Source organism: Pinus tabuliformis, chromosome 5_2 (genome assembly GCF_031772625.1).
Source record: "Pinus tabuliformis cultivar Carrire ecotype Pingquan chromosome 5_2, CPIR1, whole genome shotgun sequence".
Lineage (NCBI taxonomy): Eukaryota > Viridiplantae > Streptophyta > Pinopsida > Pinales > Pinaceae > Pinus > Pinus tabuliformis.
In genome coordinates, this window is record NC_142306.1 from 56,388,831 (window position 1) to 56,414,743 (window position 25,913).

At 37.5% G+C, this 25,913-nt stretch overlaps 1 protein-coding gene and 1 pseudogene across 2 annotated transcripts in view; one reads left to right on the forward strand and one right to left on the reverse strand.

The window, feature by feature from the left end:
* The window catches only part of NUFIP (GATA zinc finger protein), a 100,266-nt gene that overhangs the window by 25,545 nt on the left and 48,808 nt on the right, over positions 1–25,913 (reverse strand). The gene's annotated exons all lie outside the window — the stretch shown is intronic.
* On the forward strand, positions 550–2,744 carry LOC149157539 (eukaryotic translation initiation factor 3 subunit A pseudogene; annotated as a pseudogene).

The window sequence follows — 25,913 nt, forward strand, 5'->3', positions numbered from 1 at the left end:
ATTCAAGAAGCATCTCAACGATTAGAAAAATCATTTACAGAAGTTAAAGAATGTCGAAAAGAAATTGATGATCTAGATGAGGATTCAAATAAAGTTGATATTGATGAGAATGAGGATTATCTAGACCAAGATAATGATTCTGATGAAGCTGATATAGATCAAGAAGATTATAATGTTGAAAATCCAGATGAAGTTGATCTTGATGTGGATGAGAATGATGATTGAGATGTGGCGTTGGCTATAAAGAGAAATTTATTGCTTGAAGGACAGGATGGAGAAGATGATGTAGAACTTCAAAAGATAGACAAAGACAATGCAAAATTGGCCCAAATAAATTTCTCAATATTGAAGCGAGAAGCCACAACCCTTTTTGAAGTGATCACAAAGGATGCAACCCAAGGAAGCGAGGTAGGGAAAGAAATGGCATTTTATGTGCTAGATTCCTTGTTAAGCTTTGATCAGGACCAGGTTTTCTTAATCCAGCTTCAAAGTAGGGATTTGTTACATGGTTCTCTGTAAGACATCAACAACAACTCATACCAAGCGGTAATGCTTCCATCAACGGATTCTATACGTCGTCTGTATACTGTTGAAGGTGAGTCAATGGACCATGAGCTCTATGAGGAACAAGATAATGACTTCCAGCAACATCAAAACAATGCTGCAACAACGATAGAAGAAATGAAAAAACGGATAACTGAATTAGAAGAAGAGGTGAATGCCATCAAGGAAATGCAAGCTAAAGTTGAGAGCGAGATGGGTTTAAATTCAAGCTCTACCCAAAGTGAGCCAACCAGGGAGGATACCGATTCGCGCTCGGTACCTGATATTGTAGAGCCAGTGCCCATGGAGAGTGAAGAGAACCCTATATTGACATGTATAAGAGGGAAATGTGTTACTCAAGTTCTATTGCTGGGTGCAATTGACTGTATCCAGGTTGCAAGCTGGGGCGCTTACCTAGCCAGTTACAATATGTTGACTATGTCTTTTGCACCAATAGATATACATGAAGCACAAGTGCAGTTTTCTTTGGAGCGTGGAGTGCCAGCTATAATTGGAATAATGGGCATACGTAGACTTCCTTATCCTGCCAAGGCTTTTGACATGGTTCACTGTTCCCGATGTCTGATTCCATGGACACAATATGATGGCCTATACTTGATTGAAGTGGATAGAGTCTTGAGACCCAGTGGCTACTGGATTTTATCAGGTCCACCCATTAACGGAAAAAAACATCATGAGGGTTGGCAAAGGATTGTTGAAAGCTTAAAGCAAGAGCAAGACGCAATTGAGGATCTTGCTAAGCGGCTATGCTGGAAGAAGATTGTCGAAGCAGGTGATATTGCTATATGGCAAAAACCTCTTGAAACAATAATGTTCAAATACGTGGAACTTTGCATGGAACTGAGGCGTGGCAGGTTTGCAAAGGATGGGCTTATTCAGTATCGTAATGTATGCCAGCAAGTTAATGTGAGTTCATTGGAGGAGGTTATAAAGTATTTCCTGCATCTGTCTACTGAGAAGGCTGGTGGAGCAGTACAGGCTAGTTTTGGCCGAATTGCCTTGGATCATGTGGAGGACTTAGAGGCAGAGAAGAGGCCAGAGGACTTGATGCTTAGTTGTGTGAGTGTCAGTGGAGAGAAAGAGCAGGAGCTTGTTACACCCTGGCTTAAGTTTCTGTGGGAAACGTATAGGACTGTGCTCGAAGTACTTCGCAACAATTCGAAGGTGGAAGCATTATACGCGATGACTGCATAGCGAGCCTTCAATCCTGTTTGCAATATAAGCGGACAACAGAGTTCCGCCAACTTTGTGAAATAATTCGTAATCACCTAGTCAATTTGACTAAGTACAGGGATCAAAAAGACATGCCTGATCTCAATCTACCTAAGACTTTGCAGCTTTACCTTGATACAAGGTTTGAGCAACTGAAGGTTGCAACCGAGCTTGAGCTCTGGCAGGAAGCTTTTCAGTCGATAGAAGATATTCATGGTGTTATGTGCATGGTTAAGAAGACTCCCAAGCCCCAAATGATGGCAATTTACTATTCAAAGCTAACAAAGATATTTTGGATATCAGAAAGTCATTTGTATCATGGTTATGCATGGTACAAGCTGTTTATCCTTCAAAAAAGATACAATAAAAACTTGACCCACAAGGATTTGCAGCTGATGGCATCATCTGTCTTGTTGGCGGCCATTTCTGTTATGCCCTACGATCACAAGCAGCATGGAGCTCACCATTCTGAACTGAAAAATGAGGAGAGGAGTTTAAGAATGGCCAAGCTTTTGGGATTTAGTTTGGATCCTAAAACAGACAACAAAGAAACGTTGTCACGCTCGGCCCTTATTTCTGAATTGGTTTCCAAAGGTGTCATGACATATGTTCCGCAAACTGTCAAAGATTTGTATCATCCACTGGAAATTGATTTCCACCCTATGGATCTCGCTGACAAAGTTCAGCCTTTGCTAGGTATCAACCTTTGCTAGGTATCACAAGTGTATCAAACCATGAAAATCACGGCCCTTTTGAGGATGATACCATTTTCTGATTTTGTTGCCGCCACCCTGTTCTGCTTCTGTCGTCCACCGTCGTCTTATGCTACAATAGTCCACCGCCCATCCTATGTCGTCGTCCACCGACTAATCTATCCACCTGTGCTCGGCTCCAGTGATGTCGGGCACCAAAGATGGCTGACCAACCCGCTATCAAACCAGTCCAGCCACCTCTCCAACTCGGCGTGACGGTCAAACGGTCAGACATAGTCATTCGAGCACTACATAAGTTTAATTTAATTATATTTATACAATATATGGATTATATCTATATATATATATAAAACGTATATATATATATATATATATAATTTAATTAATTAGTACATTTTAATTATTAAAAGAAAAGTATTTAAATAAAAAAATATCAATGTTTAATAAATAAAAAATCAGTAAAAGAAAAAAGCATAATTATTATATTTAAAAAAAAGGAAGTTATAAAAATAAAACAAATATAGAGATAAATTAAAAAATTAAAAATTAAAAATTAAAAAAAAAAATAGACTTCAAAAGAAAAAATAAATAAATAAATTCCAAAGGAATATCACTGATTAGCTATAAGACGAGAGGAAGGTCACGTTACATACATCAAGATGACATACACTAAGTGAAGAAAACCCCCACTGTTAAAGCTTTGAGGACAAAGCTTTCGAAGGAAGAGGCTATGTTATGAATATAATTCATAACAATTAGATAAATAAAATAAATATAAATATTAAATAATTATATATTATTTAGGTTAAATAGTCATTTAATTAAGTGAAAAGACATGTCTAAAAGACATGCCCATTCACGAAAGATCACCTGCTGAGATATAAAAGCAGGGCCTCATTGTAACATCTTATATCAACTTATACATTTTATATATATTAATAAATCATTATTTTAAATACTTGTGTGTATTTTTACATTCAAGCCTACAAGCTATCAATTTTTTTGCTTCAGCCATAGTTTTTATGCTACACTTGATTAGTGAATTGATCCTTTCTCCCTTTCATAGATTCAAGGAGACTCCTTTTACTCCCTTTCAAATATGGAGGAGATTTTAACTTCATTTTAATTTGGGAAGTCATAAGCACAAGCACTTTAGAATATCCTCATAAATGTATCAGCTATCAATTCTTCATGGAGATAGTTGGATGGCTCCTTCTTTCCTTTGTGTCGCATCATATTGGCATCTTTCTTCCTGTATGTTGTGGAGCCATCTTCTTCATTTAATCTTGTGACAGGGTTCAGGCCATGAACATTCCATATCATCAATGAAGGCACTATATTAAGCCTTCCAAAACATGAAAGTGATCTTCATGAACATCAGGTTATCTTCTTACACTACTACCTTTCAATCCCAAGATGATGATGTAAACATCTTGACTGTTAAACTTTCGATTGTTCTATGTTGTTACAAGCACTTTAGCCCAATTCTTATCTTTCATTAGCAATCTTTAAACACAATTTAATCTTTCAATGATCAATAGCAATTGTAGATAGAACAGTAAATGCAATGAACAATAAGAGACACCAAATTTGGTCAAAGACCAAGGAAAAACCCCACAAGGGGGAAAACCCTTTCAAATTCTTCTTCTTATTAGATTGTCATAAAGTGTTCAGCAAAGAGAGAGTACAATGTTCCAATTCATCAATCACAAGACTATTCAGCAAAACCAACCATACAATATCCAAGAGATGAATCCAGCAACAATATTGATCAGAATCAAGGTTTCAGGCATGCAGTCAATTATCAAGATCTGCGGTCAACTGTTATCAAAACCCTAGGTCACAGTTGCGCAAAGCCAGTGACCATGCGAGCGATTGCAACTCTCCAATCACACAGAGAACCATGTATGCATGCAGCTACAGTCATGATTTCCCTGATCCAACCATGCGGCCCAGACCAAAAGCCTAATCCACATGTGCGAGCTCGAACCCTACAATTTCGAACCTATACAAACCAATTCTGTGAACCAACCTCAAATCTGTGAGAGCCAATCCAAAGAAGAGAGAAGAAGATGCTTGATGATGATGTCCAAATGAGGTTCACTTGAGTTGTGGCTTCCAAGGGTGTCCAATTTCTCTTTTGGGCCAACCTATTCTTTTGTATACATGTGGGTTTCCATATTAAAAATATATTTTTCCTCAACCAAATTAAATTCTTCCAAGGGATAGGAGGGGTCTTTCTTGATGAAGAAGGTTGTCCAAAGGAGGGAATTTGTCCCTAAGCTACCAAATTAACACTCCCTCTCAGCTAGGGAGAAATTACCGACTGCAACATATGTTCCATCTCAAATATCAATGTTCGACACTGCTCATCTCTACTCATCTCTGTTGAACACTCTTGAATCTAAAAGAAGAAAAATTTTACATCAAGGGAAGCTCAAGCTACCACCCTCTTTCTAATGAAAATAGGCGAGATACAACTTACTAGCAAGGATCACAACCATCCTGTTGTTTAATGACAACAAGTGAGATATGACTTGCTATCAGGTAAGGATCACATCCATCCTATCATCCAGAGACAATGGGCAAGATACATCTACCAACAAGGATCACATCCATCTTGTTGCTTAGTCAACAGGTGAGATACAACTTGCCATATAGGGTAGAGATCACAACCATCCCAATGTTTGTTGATCTTCCCACGTTGACCCTCAAGAGTCAAGTGGTAGAACACCTACATCCTCTATACTTGAGCAAGATACCACTTTCTATGCAAGGATCACACCATCTCAAGTCATCTCAAACCATTGGTCAGATGGGGAGGCAATCCCAACAAGCCCTTCTTGTGGGTAGGATGCATACTGGGGTATACTCTACTAATCATGATATACCCAACTTGTCATAAATGACAAGGATCACGCACACCCTATGGTGACAATAGGCGAGATACCACTTACCATAAGGGTAAGGATCACAACCATCCTATTGTCTAGAGATACCTCAACCCCAAGAGCCCTCAATGCTCCATTCCCTCCTTGGGAGCTCAAACAAGGGGGAAGAGTTATGCTCAGTGTTCTCGATCAGCCGGGACCCTTACCCATGAGGGTCACATCCATCAGTCCAAGCTACTCTCTAAAGACCAAGAACTTCCCTTTCGACAAAGCCTTGGTGAGTATATCTGTGATTTGTTTGTCTGCCGATATGTGATGGAGTCTCACGAGTCCTCTTTGTACCATGTATCAAATGTAGTGGTACTTGATCTCAATATGCTTGGACTTGTCATGAAATACAAGATTCTCTACCAATCAAATCCCACTCTTGTTATCGCAATATATCACTGTCATGTCTAGGACCTGCTCAAAGAGCTTCCTCAACCAAACTGCCTCACACCTAGCCATGCTAGCAACAATATACTATGCATCTGTCATACTCAAGGCCATTGACTTTTGTTTCTTGCTCATCCAAGATATCATGGTAGATCCCAAGCTAAAGCAGCACCCAAATGTGCTCTTCCTGTCAATAATGTCTCCAACCCAATCAGCATCAGTATATCCATGCAGTCTCACATCTCCGAAAGTATATCTAAAACAAATATTAATCGTCCCATGCAAACATCTCAATATGTGTTTGGTAGCAACCCAACCCAACGCGCATGAAGAGGCTCAGTCATAAATTGACTCAAAGTGTTCACTGCAAAGCATATAATTGAAGGTGTTCACAAGGAACATTAGTGCCCCAATCAATTGTCGATACTCAAAAGGATTCGCCAAATCAAGTCTAGCAGCATCTCCACCTAACTTCTTGAAATTTATCTCCATTGGGGTATCCAAGGATTTGCATTTCGTCATTCCAAATCTCTCTAATAACTTCATGACATATTTTCCTTGAGAAAGGAAAATCTCTCCAGGTCTCTGCCAAACTTCTAATCCCAGAAAGTAATGCATCATGCCAAGATCCTTCATCTCGAACTCAGAGGCCAACTCCCTCTTACACTCGATCATTAGAGGCTCACTACCTGTCAAGAATAGATCGTCAACATATAAAACCAAAATCAAAGGCATACCTTGGACCACCTTGAAATAGAGGTTGGAGTCAGCGCTGCTTCTTGTGAATCCAAGCTTCATCAGGTAACTATCAATGTGGGCATACCAGGCTTGAGGAGCTTGCTTCAAACCATATAATGCTTTCTTCAACCTGTAAACATGAGTCTTCTTGTCCTTTACTTCAAATCCTTGAGGCTGCTCAACATATACTTCTTCCTGTAGCATGCCATGAAGAAATGTTGTCTTTACATCCATCTGGTGAAGGGTCCATCCTTGACTAGTAGCAAGGGCAACAATCAATCTAATAGTGGTGTAGCGAGCAACTGGTGCAAAGATGTCATCATAATATTCTCCCTCTTTCTAGGAGAATCCTCTAGCCACGAACCTTGCCTTGTACTTTTCAATGCTTCCATCAGCTCCATGTTTGATCTTGTACAACCATTTTGAGGTCATGACAGACTTTCCTTTAGGTCTCGGAACAATATCCCATACATCATTCTTCATAATGGATTCATATTCTTCGGTCATAGCATCCTTCCAAACTTGTTCTTTCACTACTTCCTCAAATGTGGAGGGCTCAGCCTGGATCATAGTGCTCATCGCTACAACATATCCCTGATATCAGCACAACCTTTTGCTTTCTCTAAAGGTTCTTTCGGCGGGAACAAATCTCTCGACATCCTATAAAGTATCATGAAGCCATTATGGTCTCTTTCAGGCAGGGGGGTCACTTGGAGGAGAATCCAAGGGGTCCATAGGCTCCATGGGATCATCAATAATGTCCTTCTCTGATTCCGGCACAGAAGGACCTTCTAATATATCCATATCATCATCTTTCTTCAGAGGAGGAGGAAGGCCTCTTGCTTTTCCAAGAGCAACATCTTCAGCAAAGGTCACATCCATGCTAAACTCGATCCTACTTTGGCCATATATATATATATATATATATTAAATGCTTTAGAATTTTCACAATACCCAACAAATGTACCTTTCTTTCTAGTGGCTTCCAACTTGTTCCTCTTATCCTTCGGCACATGAAAGTATACGGGGCAACCAAATATCCTGAGATGACCAATGTCGGGTTTTACACCAATGAACATTTCTTCGGGAGTCTTGTTATCCAAGGCTTGATGTTAAAATTCGCAACTCGGGCCAAATTCCACCTTGGGACAACTCATACAATGGAGATGATTATTGCATTGGATTCCTCCTTTCGAGAGGTCCAATTTTGATAAAAATATCATCTCATTCTGACAAGCAGAAGTGGAATTTTGAATTTATTCTCTCTCGTGCACAAATTGTCAAGGTCAACCTTAGTCAAATGTAGGCTCAAGAAGCCCAATGGATGTGTCTCCTCACCCTCAACGAATTGTGTAAATAGGAGTGACCTCTCTCCTCATTTGGACATCACTCACACACAATATTCTTCTCTCTCTTCTCTTGATTGGCTCGTACAGCTTGGGAAGCCTCTCTCTCTCTCCCCCGTGTGGCATAGAAGGATGAAAATTTCAAGGACAAGTACAAGCTGAAATTTCAAAGAACAGACCAACGTTGGCCAGCGGTCGCTTGACCATCTTTGACTGTGTTTTTCTGGGAAAATTTCTGATTTCTTGAGGCCGCATTCTCTGGCACAAAAACATAGGTATTTGGGGCAATTTGACCTGTGTTGACCGTAGGAATGTTTGACCACAACATTGACTAAAGTTTGAAAGAGGTTGGGTGGACTGTTTTGGGTTGACTTTGACCCTTCTTGAAGGCCGAATTGGATTGTTGTTGACCGAGCTGCTTGGAGGAAGTTTTGTTGTTGATTTGACCAGTGTTGACTTTCTGGTTAGGGTTGCAGTTGACTGTTGTTGACTGCTGATTTTGACAGGGTTGTTTTGACTATGTATTGGGCAAGTAAATTTGATCTATGTACTCTCTCTCTCTCTCTACTGAACTATTGAATAATAATAAGAAGATTTGATCAAAGGGTTTTCTCCACATTGAGGTTTTCCCCTGGCATCCGCCAAATCTTGTGTCCTCTTGTCTTGGCTTGTCTTCTGCACATGTTTTTATGTTCTATCTGCATTCATTGTCAATGTGATTATGTTAATGTGATTGCTACTAGAAATAATTGGAAATTGTCATTGGGTTGATAAGGAACATTGAAGTAAATTGTACTAAAGCATAGAACATACCATTGTTATCTAAAATTAACAATGAGGAACCTTGTTTTGTACATAGACCGTGTATTTGTTGCTTCACCACAAAGGAACTTTGGTAACTTTTGATCATGCAGCATAACTCAGGCAACTTCCACAATCGACCTATTCTTTCTTTCAGCCACTCCATTTTGCTCGAGATTGTAGGGTACAATTGTTTCCTTCTTACAGAAGTCAATGAACTCATTTGAAATGTACTCTCCACCATTTTCAGACTTGAAGACCTTAATTTTCTTCCCTATTTGATTCTCTATCAGCACCTTGAAGTCTTTGAACATATCAAAAGCCTTGTCCTTGTGCTTCAAATAGTAAATCCATGTTTTCCTGGAGAAGTCATCAATGAATATGATGTAATAGAGATGGCCACCAAGAGAATGCACTAGCATGGGTCCACAAAGATCAGAATGAATGATTTGAAGAATATCATCCGTCTTCTTTCCACTGGCACAACTCGGACAAATTCCATCATGACTTGCTTGAACATCAAGCATCCCAGAGACTAACTTCTTCAACTTTGGTAGGGCATCATAATGTAGATGTGCTAACCTACGATGCCATAACTCACTTTGGTGATTGGTGTCGTGGACCATTGCCAGTAGAGGTCTCCCATTAACTCTATAGAGTCCTTCAACTCTAGATCCCAATGTGAAAGCATCCCTCATGCAAGATTCCTTAGGCCAAGTGAGGACTTTTCCCTTTATGAAAGCTACTCTCATGCCCTTGTCTTCCAAAGCAGAAATAGATACCAAGTTCTTCTTTAGTTCTGGAACATACATTACATCATGAAGAAGGATGGATTCCCCAGAGTACAAATCAAATTTGACATAGCTAAAGCCCTTTACTAGATATGTAGAGTTATCCCCAAGAATGATCTTCAAACTTGTCTCCCTCTCATCCAAATTTGAGAGGACTTCCTTGTATCCAAAGAAGTGTCTAGAAGCCCCACTATCTACCAACCAAACATCATACAAATCTGGAGAAGAAGAACTCAAAAGAGTGGAAATAAGAATATATTCAGATTGACTTGCAGCTATATTATTTTCATACCTAGAATTTCTTGCTCTCTTTTGAGGACGATAGCTTCCTTCTCAATCATCAAGTGTATCTCTTCTTCTTCTATCATCTCGCCTTCTTCTATCATCACCTCTTCTTTTATCATCATTTCTTCTTCTATTATTGAACTTGTGAATCATGATTGTTGTTGTACCTTGATCTTGGAGCATTCCTCTTTTCCCGACAATCTTGAGCATAGTGGCCAAACTTGTGACAATTGTAACATTCAATCTTTGACATATCTTTATCTCTCCTCATTCTCCTATTGGAATCCCTAGGTGTTGGTGCAAACTTCCTTTTATTAGATGGACCTCCTTTACCTTTCCTTTTCTTATCTTGAGTGGCAAATGCAGAAGGCTCTCCAACTTCATGCTTTTGAATTTTCCCTCTATCAATCATCCTGGTCTCCTCTTAAGTGCATTTACCAACGAGCTCATTAAATGACGAGAATGCATTATTATTGCTTAGAGTAGTAATGAAGGTCTCCCAAATAGGAGCAAGATCTTGAAGAGTGGCCAATATCAACTCCTTATCAAATACCTACTCACCTGCAACTTGCAATTGATCCCTTAAATGGGATACCCTCATGATATAGGATTGCACAGATTCTCCCTTGTTCATATTTATCTCTTTGAGTTGATCTTTCAAAGAGAGGATGTGATTCAAGTTGTTGACCTCATACATCCCAATCGGCTTGTCATACATATCCTTAAATGCCTTCAAGTTACTAACATAAATAAGAAAATGATCTTGTAAACCATCAATGATAATTTTCTTAGCTTTGAGATCACCTTTCTTGTACCTGGATTTTATAGCAATAGAAGCATTCGTTGGAGGCTCAGGTACCTTTCCTTGCACATACTCCAAAACATCATTGTCATCTAGTATAACTTCCAACCTGATCTTCCAAGCAACAAAGTTAGATGAGTCACCCAACTTCTCATTCTCCTTGAAGTAAGAGGTAGACATCTTGACCAAACCAAATAGGCTCCTTCAGCTTCTTTCAAGAATGATTGCTCTTGTCTCTTGTCTCCTTGGGCTTTGTTCTTCACCTTAGCTCTGATACCATGTTAAACTTTCCACTGTTCTATGTTGTTACAATCAATTTAGCCCAATTCTTATCTTTCATTAACAATCTTTAAACACAATTTAATCTTTCAATGATCAATAGCAATTGTAGATAGAATAGTAAATGCAATGAACAATAAGAGACAAATAAGAGATACCATATTTGGTCAAAGACCAAGGAAAAAACCCCACAAGGGGGAAACCCTTTCAAATTCTTCTTCTTATTAGATTGTCATAAAGTGTTCAACAAAGAGAGAGTACAATGTTCCAATTCATCAATCACAAGACTATCCAGCAAAACCAACCATACAATATCCAAGAGATGAACCCAATAACAACACTGATCAGGATCAAGGTTCCAGGCCTGCGATCAACTGTTATCAAAACCCTAGGTCATAGCCGCACGAAACCAGTGACCATGCGAGCAGCTGCAACTCTCCAGCCACACAGAGAACCATGTATGTGTGTTGCTACAACCAAGATTTCCTTGTTCCAACCCTGCAGCCCCAGACCAAAAACCCTAATCCACACGTGCGAGCTCGAACTCTGCAATTTCGGACCTATACGAACCAATTCCGCAAACCAACCTTGACCCGTGCGAACCAATCCAAAGAAGAGAGAAGAAGTTGCTTGATGATGATGTCCGAATGAGGTTCACCTGACTTGTATTTATAAGCTTCCAAAGGTGTCCAATTTCTCTTTTAGGCCGACCTATCCTTTTGTGCACATGTGGGTTTCCATATTAAAAATATATTTTTCCTCAACCAAATTAAATTCTTCCAAGGGCTAAGAGGGGTCTTTCTTGATGACGATGGTTGTCCAAAGGAGGGAATTTGACCTTGAGTTGCCAAATTAACATTGACTACATAATTGCCAACACCATATACTCAATCCATATGTTCTTTGAATTGATTTCAACACTAACAGTTCAACTTGCCTCAATTGTCATCAAGCATTCCTGTAATATCCTTCTAGGAAGCAAAACAATATGTTAACCAAATAACCAATATCAAAATATTAATATCAGACTTACCTTATCATGATGGCCTTTTCATCAAAGCATCAACTTACTTGAGTTCTTTGAGATCAACATCCTTTCGCATGATCCATCTCCATATGAATCTTTCTCCATGCATCCATTTTAATCAAAGTGCCCATGGATCAAACTTGATTACCAAGGTACAACATCTTCCTTGGAGTTGTCATTGTTAACTCCCTTTCTTTCTTCCAGACACTACACTTGATGTTGATCAATATTGTCACATGTATGCCATGCAATCTTGTGAGAGAGTCTTGATCTCCAAAGAATATCAAATTTCAAGCATCATGCAGCCATATGGAAGACTTTACCAAGCCCATTTTTATATCCAACTCTTTTTGCAATATTCTTGTAGATATGAACCTTACCCTAGAGAGGAGTTACTTAAAATATGCATACCTCTGCTTCCATACAATCATCTAGCCATTCTTTCTTGAATGAGCTTGCTTCTTTTACCTGTCAAAGATAGGTCCCTTTTCCCAAGAGAAGAAAGACCTTCATTATGCTCTTCTCACTGCAACTTGACCATCTACATTTCCTTCATCCTTTAGAAGTATTGTTTCCATACTAGATGGTATACATACTAGTCATGTCATAATGTTATTTCCAAGAGCCTTTTAAAATTATGGTTCTTATATGATCTTGATGATCCATCTTTGCAAAAGGACTACCTCTAACATGATGTTAGAGAATGCTTGGATGAACAACTATATGCAATATGGTTCTAATCTTCTCATTCCTTTTAAACTATTTGATCTTTCCCAAAGCAATTTAATCACGTAGATTGTAATTTCTCTACTATCATATGCTTCTATCTATGATGCCATGTTTTTACAAAAATCAAGACTTCTTCTAAAGAATGCAATAATGCATACTACTCTACTTTCTACTTAATAAAAGAAAGACAAAATTCATAAAGAACCTGATGTAGATGGAGCTTCCTTCAATAGTAAAAATGCTTGAGATCTTCTCCTTTCGGCTTCTTCTTAGGTCTCCCTTTTTCCTTAGATATGTGTGTTAGGATATTCCAACACATAGGAAATAATTAAGTATAACTTGGTCTGGTGTATAGTTACGTAAAGTCTGTTTTTTTAGTATGTACTTTTTGTAACTTACAATCCGACGTTCACAATATGTTCTAGACATGAAGTGATCCGACGGTTCATTCTCTCATCGGTATTACCGACACTTGATCCGTGGCTTAACACTCGATTGGTCCATGATCTATAATTATAGAGCATGGAGGGTCAATTGTTAGGTGACCGTTCATGAGAGGAGCTTATGTAAATTTTCTTTCTTTTACATTAATAAATTTCCTGAGGTGGCCGTGTTGGCTTAGGCCGTGAACTGTTTCCCTCTTTGAGGGTTTTAAGTTTTAACCACGTCAAGAATATTGGTGTACCGATCTATGATCTGTTTGTGAGCGGTGTCCTTTGGTGTTCTATCTAAGGAACTTACATGTTGGCTTAGACCGTGAATTGTTTCCCTCTTTGAGGGTTTTAAGTTTTAACCACATCAAGAATATTGGTGTATCGATCTATGATCTGTTTGTGAGCGGTGTCCTTTGGTGTTCTATCTAAGGAACTTACCCTGTAAATTCCTACAATGTGAGCTTCACTTCTTTCCTTTCTTTTGTTGTTCTACTTGTTTGGACAATCCCTCTTAAAATGACCATACTCATTGCATCCAAAGCATTGAACCTTGGACATATCTGTCTTTTTCTTGGACTTTCCAAACTTCCCTTTCTTCAACTTCTTAGACCTTGCAATAAAGGCTTGAGACCTTTCATTTGATTCGGTGTCATCCTTTGCCTTGATCCTAGATTCTTCCAAGATACATTGAGCCCATAACTCATCAAATGGTGTAGTATCCTTCTTAGAGTAGATACTAGTTGCAAAACTGCTCCAATCAAGTGGAAAAGCATTTAATACACAAATGGTCATTTCAGAGTTAAAAACAGTTTCCCCAAGCCCTTGCAATTGATCCCTTATTTGTGAGATCTTCATGAGATAAGTGGCCATGTCTTCATCCTTTGACTTCCTTATTCTATATAGTTGATTCCTCAAGGAAATATTTTGACCTAATGTACTTATAGAGTACAACTTTACCAACTTATCATACATAGCCTTGGATGTCTCCAAATCATCACAAAGGGAATAAGATGATCTTTTAATGGATTTAACAATGATCCTTTGTGCCCTCACTTCTCCCTTCTTGTATTTTGCTATCTCTAGAGTCTTTTCCTTGTCTAGTTCAACTACGTCACCAAGGACATATTCCATGACTTCATTTTCTGTGAGTGCCAAGCCAATCCTCTTATTCCATGCTAGGAAGATTGCTAATCCAACGAGCTAGTTGCTTTCCTTGCTAAATGTAGCCATGTGATCTGTAGATTGAGATATAGAAGATAATATGATACTTACTTGTCAACCAAGAGTCTTATCCTTTTTTTGATGATGTCGCCAACTATCTTAATGTTTTCAAGACCTTCAAGGAGATTTCAACAATATCCTAGAATGATGACTTCTAGGATGCCTTCAACAATGGTGTATTTGAATAGCTTCAAAGAATGAACGATGATCCCAAGCTTCCTTGATGCTTCTTCTTCTTCAAGATGATGTACTTAGGAATCTTCAATAAGAACTTGTCCTTCCTTCCTTCAATGAGAGCTTGATGATGAGGTCTTCTTCAATGAAAGCTTGATGCAGTTCTCTTCCTTTTAGGTCAATAGATCTTCTTCTTTCTTTGTGTCCTTTTGCAAATGATTCCTCTTGACATGCAATCCCTTCAAGTTGATCCTTTAGTTGCCTTCTCTTGTTCACCTTAGCTTTGATACCGTGTTGGAGAATGCAGTAAGGCAACTATTAATTCAATTTCTCCTTAACCTTAATAATTGCTTGTGAATTTTATTTATCTTCTTGTATTTCTTTATCAGATCATTTTTATCAAACAAGTATCAAGAGCATAACAATAAAGACAATGGACACAAAATATAGGCTCCAAGCCAGGGCAAAACCCCTCCAAGGGGAAAACCTAGAAAATCTCTTCTCTTCTTATAGAATCTACTTCAAATGAGAAAACTAACACCCAAAACCTGAGACCAAGTCCTCCTCCAAGCACCAAGTCATCCCTCCAAGAAACCGTTCCAATTAGGTCAACGATCAACCAAGACAACAAGAGTCAATTCTGCTTTAACCAGCGTCCAACTTCAACTTTGGCCCCCAGCTTCGACCTGCAATTTCGGCCCTGCAGTTATTGTGGAAACCCTAATTTTGGGATGTGTTAATTCTCCAAGAAGTCTTCCTTCAAACAAGCTAAGGTCTCCAAAGTCAAACTAGACCAAATCAGAGTATTCGGCTCTCCTACAACTTAGATCTACAATTCAATCTCCTGCAATTTTCAGCCTTCCTTGAAGCTGCAGAAACCCTAACCTTCACACGTGTGAGAGAATAAGGCCCAAAAACATATTTTCCTTGTTCTTCTAGACTTCTTCTTGCTTCCTTGATCTTCGCTCTACCTTCCTTGATCTTCCTTGCTCTAGATCGAACTTCTTTCTTGAGAGATCGAATTGGTGACTAAATGAGGTTGAATTTGCTTCTATTTGCATGCCTTCCATGAGGTCGAATACCCCTCTTTAGGTCGACTAGTCTCCACCAAGGTCGAGTTGTCTCCACCAAGGCTGACTTGTGCTAGGAGGCTTGAAGTACTTTCTAGACTCATAATTAATGTCATTTACATGTTACAACTTGCCCAATAGGGTTTTATACAAATAATGACTCTCTAGACTCAAGAAAAATATTATTTTGACATGACAAACCCTAGAAGCATGAAGAACATGCTTGACCTAGATGACCATAAAAATGGAACATGAAACCCAAGCTCAAAATAATATTTTTCTTTCTTTTTCTTGTAACATAAAATATACATAGTGACGTGAGTACAATGAAAATTATGAAGGCTAAAACTAGTTACATTTTCCAACAGCAACAGTTGCAAAAACCCTAATTTTTGCACATGTGGACAGAAATGGATAAGATTTCGTACCTTTTCCTTTGCTTGGCCTTTCTCTTGCTTCCTTGTCTTTCGCTCTTCTTGTCTTCATTTTTATTGCTTGAGATCGAACTGCAGAAGTGTGTGTTAATGAGGTCGAACTATCTTTCCTTTATATAGCCTTCACATGAGGTCGAATGGGCCTCTCCTAGGCCGCCATGTCACTGGTAGGGCCAACTTGGTCTTGGAGGCTATTTTGACTTTCTAGACTCAAAAATAAATTCTTTTACTTGTTACAACTGGCCCAAATGGGTCGTATACAGATAATATTGACTCTCTTGATTCATGTCAATTATTATTATGACTTGACAAACCCTAGGAGCATGAAATACATGCTTGACCTAAGCATGAAACCCATGCTTGAAAATAATATTTTTCTTTCTTTGTTTTCTTGTAACATAAGATATACATAATGACATGAGTACAATGACAATTATGAAGACCAAAACTAGTTACATTTTCCAAAAAATGACACATTAGTAACCTTGATAAATGATGTTGTGATAGTAACCTTACCTACATGATGATTGTCATTATAGTAGTAGTGACCTTTGTCCCAGGGATCTCGGAGTATGATTATGACAATAGCAGTGTCCCTTTGTCCATGACAGTATGATGGATTTAACCTTGTTGACAGTGACCATGTGTATGATACATATGACAATGACATTTATTATGTCATAGCAGTGATATAATGTGACTGTAATCTTGTTCTTATATTCAAATGCTATAGTGACCTAGCTCCATGATGATAGTGACCTTCTTTATGATACAATGATGACAGTGTTGCTATGACAATGATGACAGTGCTTTTATGACAAATATGGCAGATATGATGTTGTGATGTGATAGAAGCTCTCTTGGAATTGTTTCGTTTAATTCACAAACAAAGTTGTGCACTGACTCGGGTTGGCCCTAGGAGGCTTAATGTGTTTGATGATTGTATGTTGTCTCTTAGCTGAACAATTGATGAAGATCTAATATTAGAATAATTGAATTGAATTTCGGGTTTTCCCCTATTCTCCGACGAAATCCTTGGGTCTCCATTATGTATTCTTTTCGTCTATTGTTCCTTACTCTTCCACTACTCTGTTGATGTTATCGTTCTTTCTACATAATTTCTAATAATGTTATAATGTTATGGGGTAAATGCAATATGTAAATGATGAAAAATTTGTAAATGCAATTATCTAAAGCAAAGAACAATCTAGCCCTAAGGAAAATTAACAGCTTTGTTGATGTGGATTTGATCTAATTTCATGGATGCTTATGGTGATGCTTGTTGGCAAATGTAACTAGGTTCGGTCTTCATAATTGTCATTGTACTTATGTCATTATCTATTTTATCTAAAATGCAAAAGAAGAAAAAGAAATTTATTTATTTTTCAAGCATGGGTTACATGCTCAAGCATTATTAATTTATTTAGATAAGCATGTTCTTCATGTTAGTTTCTGTAGCATCGGATGTGTTCTAGCCACAAAATTTGGTAGAAGGCTAGAATACATGAGATCTCCAAAATCCAGAAATCGTTTCTCGAAATTCCACCTAGAAATGACTTAATTAGATTATTAGTCAATTTTTAAATATTTCCTAGGTTTAAACTTACGGAATATGACTAATTAATCATAATTAATTAAGTCAAGTCGTGAATGTTCTAAAAACTCACATCAACTTCTAGTTAATCCTAGCCATCGATTAAGATTTAATTTTGGTCGTTGGAGTCCCAACAGAGGATTATAAAAAGAAGTCGATGGGCACTTGGAGAAAACACTTGAGCAGTTCGATTTCATGAGCAGATCGATTTCATGAGTAGCAGCAGTCAATTACCGGAGAGAGAGCTCGTGAGATCGAAGCAATGAGTGAGGGGCAAAGGCAGTGATTTGGAGGAAAGATTTTCCAGATCCGGGGAAGTAGCAGCAAGTGAGCCGAATTATCCCAGAGAGGCAGCGCTGAGGGGCAGCATAGTTGCTTCAGTCTGGCAGTTCGATTTGGAGAGAAGAAAATTCATTCTCAGTTCCAAAGGCCAGGAAGGAATCCCAGAGGGCCGAAGAGATGGTTTTCTCAGCTTCCAGAGGTAGAACGACTTCTTCAGAGCCCAATCTGAAACAAGTCGTCCAGCCAGCTACGTAGAGCAGCGCAAAGGCTGATGCAGAGCTCTAGGAAGCCAAGTTTTGATAGGGAAAGTCGAGCTAGAGATTATTTGTGGGAGAAGGGTAATTCTCTTTAGTATTTTACTCAAATTTTCTTGTTGTTTGGATTGCCAGTTGGGCATCCATAGATGTACTCAGATTTCACTGTTGCATAATAAAATAAACCCTCACTGCTGCACTGTTTTCACAAGTTGGGTTTTTCTGGGGACATTGGTCCAAAAATAACTGTTATTTTAAGTGTGTGTGCTAGCATTTCTTCCAATATTTATTCTTCCACAGTTTTATTTGTGTAGGTTGCAGTGTGATTTATTCAGTGTTTGTTGTAGGAGACAGTAAATAAATTGTCAAATTAAAATAACAATTAGGAGAATAATTTCCAATTGCTGCAATAGGATTCGGAATTCTGAATTTTCACACTTCATGCTTCTAGGTTTTCTTGAGTGAAAGAGTCAAAGTCCTATTTTGACCTGTTGTATTTTAATACGTAATTTGGGTCAAAAACTCCTCTAGATGCCAAGTCAGCCTACCTGTCAAGTCAACCTAGCCCCAATGGACATGTTTATTCGCACCCCTCTAGACAGTATAAATAGAGGATGATTTCAGCTCATTTGGACACACATTTTTGCTCAATCTAATCTGAAAAATTGTAGAAGATGAGAGAGGCCAAAATCTGAAATTGATGAAAAATGTCTCTTCAAGTTTTATGGAAGATCTGCCCTATTACATCTCTTGTTGGAAATTTGTTGCTAGTCTCTTTCTAATGAATATTGCTATGAAGAAGAAGGATTTGACTTGGCATCTAGAGGGTTGAATTCTTTGGTCATCGGTCTTGGATATCTCACTTTGATCTAATTCTATAAGAAGAGAACTTTTTTAGGTTTTCCCCTTAGAGGGGTTTTGCCCTAGCTTGGAGCCTATATCTTGTGTTCTTTTGTTTTTTGTGATCTTCATGTTTTGTACGTTTGATAATTGTTTGATTAAGAAGAACAAAAATTAAATTAATAACAAGCCAACAAATTTCACAAGCAGTTATCGAAGAAAGGAAAATCTAATTTAAACGTAAAGTCTCTCAATTTTCCAACATGGTTTCAGAGCTAAGGTGGTTTGAAGTACGAGGCAAGTTCTCAAATTCCTCTTCTGAGGCTATAAAACAGTCTGAGTTATCTCTCTATTCGAAGTTTGTTATGTAGCTCGCTACTCATCTACTATTGTGATGTGACTCACTATTCATTTATATTTTGTGGCTCGATCACTATATGGGCCCAATACATATGACTGTGGCTCAACATTGCTCCTACAATAGCTTGTATTATCTCTTTTCTGTTGCTGGATTCATTAATGACACAAAGAAACTCATTACAGTGGTTTGGATCTATCTTACAAAGGCTTGAATCAAATTCTCTAGCTCAATTGGCTCGTAAAGCCCCACTCTTTTATGACTCGTTGTATTACCAATCTATGGCACCTTTGATTCAACTATAGCTCGCATATATAACATATACAGCTCAGAGATATACATCAGTGGCTCATTTTATCGCTTGCAGTCCACATTGACTGTAGATCAAATATTATGATGCTGAAACAAATATTTGATGATGTTGTGATGGGACAGATCTGTGGTTCGTATTGATCATCTATGCCCATATTGTCTATCTATGACTCGTGGCTAGTATACACAGTACAGTGGGATCATTCTGCAGAGTAGAGTGGCATTGTTATATCAATCTATACAAGTCAACATCACAGTGATCGCATGGCTCATTCCAGTGACATGATTATAGACTATGGACTCGCATCTCAGTGCTCACTCACATAAAATATAATAATTCGAATTACAGTGACATCAATATACTGAGACATCTCTACAAGGGTCGTGGATCCACATGCCAATTCACAATAGTCTCACTCTACATTATGGTCAATTACTTCAGTGCTATATGGTTCGTATACCATCACATTTAATATTGGCACATATCATGTCACTGTGGTCATGAGAATTTGATGACAGTATTGTATGGCTTGAAAACTATTAATAATGGTCGATGGATACCAAGCAGAATGATGACCTAAAGAAAGCCGACCTAATACTGTCTATTTAAATGAAGATGATGAATTACAATTCAAGAAACAAGACCAAGTCTCCTCAAAAGAATACAGGTAAAGTCTAAGAGGTATGTATACATCCAGATCATTTACAATCTATATTATGATAATGATGCATAATCTTTAATGTATGACTATAGTTAGGGTTTTTGCAATATGTTTGTAGGATTTTGTTGTTTTATTTGTGGTACGTCTTAATGACTATATAATTTCTAGAGTTTGTCTATTGGTATTTAGGGTTTATGTACCCTAGATTGAATTAATCCTAGGAGAGAAAGCCCTAACCCTAACTATTTGTCGCTTTAAAGTAATCCCTAGTTTTCGGGAAATGGAATCTAGGGTTTGTAGGTTGTGTTCTTTGATATTAAAATATCTTGAAACCACAGCATAAAAGAGTTTCGAGAGGAAAACTCTAGGGTATATATTAAACCCCAGCAAAAGTTGGATTAAGACAAAGCTAGGGCTTGAACTCAAAGCCCTAAGAGGACCTAGTGTTTCTGTTATATGTAAAAACCCTAATAAGAGTTATGTGAAGGAATTTCTAGGGTTTGTAGCTAGAACCCTAGAATTACACTTTTGAATAATCATAGAAACCCTAGATTGACAGGATTAACATCATGCTCTTGTACTTGTATAGTTTGCTTGGTTGTACTTGTTGGTGAGAATTGCATAGACATAATGAAGGCTATCAAAATGGTGGAAGTATTAGTTTTCCACTGTTCAATGCTTAGTACAATCACTTAGCTCAATATTTTCGTCAATTAGCAATCAATTTTTAATCTTCCAATGATAAATAGCAATAGTAGATAGAACAGTAAATGCAATGTATAATAGAAGTGTTAGGATATTCCAACACAGGAAATAGCTAAGTATAACTTGGTCTAGTGTATAGTTAGGTAACGTGTGTTTCTTTAATATGTACTTTTTGTAACTTACAATCTGACGGTCACGATATGTTCTAGACATTAAGTGATCCGACGGTTCATTCTCTCCTCGATATTACCGACACTTGATCTGTGGCTTAACACCCAATTGGTCCATGATCTCTATTTAAAGAGCATGGAGGGTCATTTGTAAGGTGACCATTCATGAGAGAAGATTATGTAAATTTTCTTTCTTTTACATTAATAAATTCCCTGAGTGGTCGCATTGGCTCAAGTTGTGCACTGTTTCCCTCTTTGAGGGTTTTAACCACGTCAAGAATACTAGTGTATTGATCTGTGAGCAGTGTCCTCTGGTATTCTATCTGAGGAATTTACCCCATAAATTCCTACATGGTATCAGAGCTATTTAAAGACCGCATCCATTGGTGATCCAAATCCGAAGACGGTACAACTGCATCCGACTGTCGTTTCCTAGATCTGATGTTTCTGACCGCTTTCAGACCAAGAGGACTACTCTATTGTGTTAGGAGCATCTGTTCCAGTGAGGAACCCTTTTCGTTTCACACAGGTTTCTGATAGCCCTAGGTACGTCATTTTTAAGATCTGAAGGTATACAATCTTTTTGCAGTTTTAGTTATTTATCTCTTTGTTTATTTCGATTTATTTATCTCTCTGTTTTTTATTATCGGATCCATACCTTTCATTTCTGCATATGCTCTTTGTCCCGCGACTCTGTGCGATCTGGGCAAATCAAAAACAAAAAAGAAGGATTTTTCTCATGCATATGCTCTTCTCCGCCGCGCCTTAGTGTGATCTCGAAAAATCAAAAACATTGAGGAAAATATTTAGTTTTCGGCAAAATCTAACTTCAAGTTGTAAGGTTTGGTTTTCTTGCATGTCTGTTTTAGGTTGTATGGTTTTTTGTTTTGTAGGCAAAAAGGGCTTTCTCAAGTAAGCACGCACTCCAAAGCTTCAATGACTAAAAAAGTAACCCCCCTTCCTCTTTTCCAAAAATTACTAACCTTTTAAACTACCCCACTTGGTCCAAAGTTACTTCATGAGAATAGAGGTCTTAGGTTCAAGTCTTTCTTTTTGTTGAATTACTTTTTCAAAAAGTACATATAAATTATGTTTTAAAGTTACTTTATGTAAAAGTGTTCTCACCCATTATAAAAAGTGAGTCACTTATAATTTTGAAGTCTCTTTATCTTTTATTTAAGTTACAATTTAGTAGGTAGCTCATAAAGTACCATTGTAAAAGTGACTTTCTCTTATTTATATAAGTGGGTCACATAAAATATTTTTTTTAAAGTGAGCTAATTAGATTAAGTTTGGAAATGATGGGTTTAAAATAACATTATCATTCACTTCCGCATATTCACGTACTTCAAAGGCATCTTCAAAAACTCTTCTTCAAAAAGCCATAACTTCTTCATCTGGAAGCCGTTTACAGAGCCTTTTTTTTTTAATTGACCTAATTTTTCGAGATCTTTCCATTGGAACACTTAGTTTCAGCATCTATAACTTCAATTTCTGCTAAAATGGAAAGTCCATGCCAAGTTATTCTTGACAACACCAACTACTTCCAATGGTTGTCCTACATTGAAGATTTACTTAGAAGTAAAGGCCTTTATAGAATAGCCTCAGGGCAAAAAGCCAAACCTAAAGATGAATATAAGCAAGCCAAATGAGAAAATAAACAAGATCAGGCACGTGGGTTGATAGGGATGTCTATTTCTCCAGACCTTAGATTCCATATCGCAGAACTTGATACCCCTGATGAAGCAATGAAATAGCTCAATAAAGTTTTTGGAATTAAAAATGAAATTAGAGCCCATCAACTCGAAAATGAGTTGCTTACGTTGGACCCCAATAATTTTTCTTCCATTGAAGATTTATTGTCCAAGTTCAAGACCCTTAGACTTCTCTTGGAAGGTGTTAAGGTTAAGAAAGAAGATGGCAGCGTTATCTATTCCATTCTTACTAAGTTGGGACCAACCCACTCTATGTTTGTTTCCACCTTCCATTCTATAAGAGAAACCTTTATTTCTCAAGCACAAGACTACAAGTCCCCCTCTTTTGATGCCTTTTGTGATTCTTTAAAAAGAGAACAAAAAGAACTCTTACATCTTGGTCTTCTTAATATTGGAAACTCTTCAAAGAATCCTAAGAAGCAACATCCTAAAAAGAATGGTCCTAAACCAAACAAGGGTCTTAAGCAATATCAACCTCAAAATGAAAAATCAATTCAACAAAATGATAAGGCAAATAAAAACTGATAGACATTGCAACTTTTGTAATCATGATGGACACTTAGAATCCAAATGTTTTAAAAAGATGGAAGCCTTGGAAGCAGCGATGAAGAAGCATAACATCCATTTGGAGCACTCTTCAACTTCAACTTCATCTTCAGGAATAGCACTTTCTGCATGTGGTTGTCAAGCATCTCGATCTGGTTATGCACTAAATGTATCTTCTTCTTCTCATTCCCATGAGTGGCTTATTCATTCTAGAGCTTCTTATCACATGGCAAAAAACAAAGCCATGTTCTCTTCTTTAAATGATTGTAACACCAAAAATATAAATGTTGGTGATGATAGATCTCTTAGTGTTGTAGGCACTAGAACTATTCATCTAGACAATGGTCAACTTAATGATGTATTATGTGTTCCTACCTTATCTTGCAACCTTCTATCTGTATATCAGATAACTCATTCAGGGAAAGGTAACACCATTGAATTTTCAGCTCATGATGTTGTAATTAAGGACCTAAGATATCCTACACAAATTTTAGCTACTAGCATTGCGGATGATTCTACAAGGTTGTATAAGTTTAACAACTTTGAGTCATCAACTCTTCCCTCAATTTTTGTTGCTCATAATGATGAAGTGAGCAAACTTTGGCATGAGCGATTTGGTCACTTAAACTATCGCTCCCTTCAAAATCTATGTAAGGAAAATATGGTGACAGGTCTTCCTATGGTATCTTGCAGGGATGGTGTTTGTTCAAGATGTGTACTTGGAAAACATCATCGGGATAGTTATGAAAAACGTGCTTCTTGGCACGCCTCTGCCCCTTTACAGCTTGTGCACAATGTTTTATGTGGCCCACTTCCAGTTGTTTCATTCTCCAGCTACAAGTATTTCTTAACTTTCATTGATGATTTCTCTAGACGCACTTGGGTATACTTCTTAAAACTCAAGAGTGAAGTCTTTAATATGTGACTGGCCTTTAAAACCTTTGTTGAGAAACAATCTGGACATCAAATTCTTAAGCTAAGATGTGATAATGGCGGAGAATATGTTAACAACAAATTCATCAACTTTTGCACTGAGCATGGAATTCAATTGCAACATATTGTTCCATATACTTAACAAAATGGTGTAGCTGAAAGTAAGAATCACACCTTAAAGGAAATGGCTAATTGTATGCTTCAATCTAAAGGGCTTAGTCTTAATTTTTGGGCAGAAGCAATTAATTGCGCAAATTACATAGTAAATTGCACTCCTACTAAGGTTTTAAAGAATATCACTCTAGAAGAAGCATGGAGCTCAATTAAACCAGATGTAAGTCACATTCGTGTTTTTGGAAGTGAAGCATGGGCCCATATTCCTGATGAGAAACATAAAGCCTTAGAACCTAAGAGTGAAAAATGTATTTTTGTTGGATATTCTAAAGATGTCAAAGGATAAAGACTTTTTCCACCTAAATTCAAAAATGTTATCATTAGAAGAGATGTAAAGTTTGCTAAAAATATATCGACCTACGAGCCTAGTTCGACAAATGTGCCACCTCTCTCTATCCCTTCTACTTCTAAAAATATTTCTTCAGATGATGATGACAATCGGGATGATAATCCTCCCCCACCTTCTTGGGATCCTCCTTCAGCGCCTCAGCTTCCAAAATGGGTCTGTGCTACTCGAGATGCAACAGGTGCTCTTGCAGGTGATCCTACAGATCAGCGACGTACACATTCTCAGTGTGATACAGCCTCTTCTTTACATCATAGAATATGAGCCTTAGAACTTTGCATAAGCAGAGAGAGATGTTCCACAAAATAGACCTTTAAGAGAGAGCTTCTTCCTTCTATTATCGTCCATGTATCCAGGCCTTTCTTCACTTGAAACAGAGATAGATGATTTAAATTTAATTTCATCTTGAGAGGAGATCAAATAAGCTACATATATAATCTTTTTAATCATGTGAAAGAGTGTGTAACGATCCATCTATAAATACAAAGAACGCAAGCATAATAGCAGGTATACGGTACATGCATATGATAGCTACATATGCATGTGTCGCATACACCGCACTAGTATTTTATACTAAATTAATTATAAGTGCTAAATACCATGACACTTCTTGGAATAGAAGTTCTACACATTCATCAATATTGCGTAATGTATGGTTAGGTCTTAAAAGAGGACTATATATATATATTATATGCTCCAGATTATTGATAAAATTATATTAATAAATTAATAAAATAAATGTTAAATATTAATGTAAGTAATTAATTAAAAAAGGGGATCCAAGTATAAAGTTTATAATGCTATATTTAAAACAAATATATATAAAATAATATGATATGTTAAAAAAATATATAACGTTATAATGTTTTAAACGTAATGGTCATATTAAAAGAATAATAATGTTTTAAATGTAATGGTCATATTAAAAGAATAATTAATAAATACCATATGGTTCAAATTTCAAAACATAAAGAGGTATTCATTCACGACTGGAAAGAAGACCAGGAAAGGATACATAGGCACGGGCGTGTCCTCAGCAGAGTGAGCAGTGGCTGCAAATGGAAGGGCAACCACTG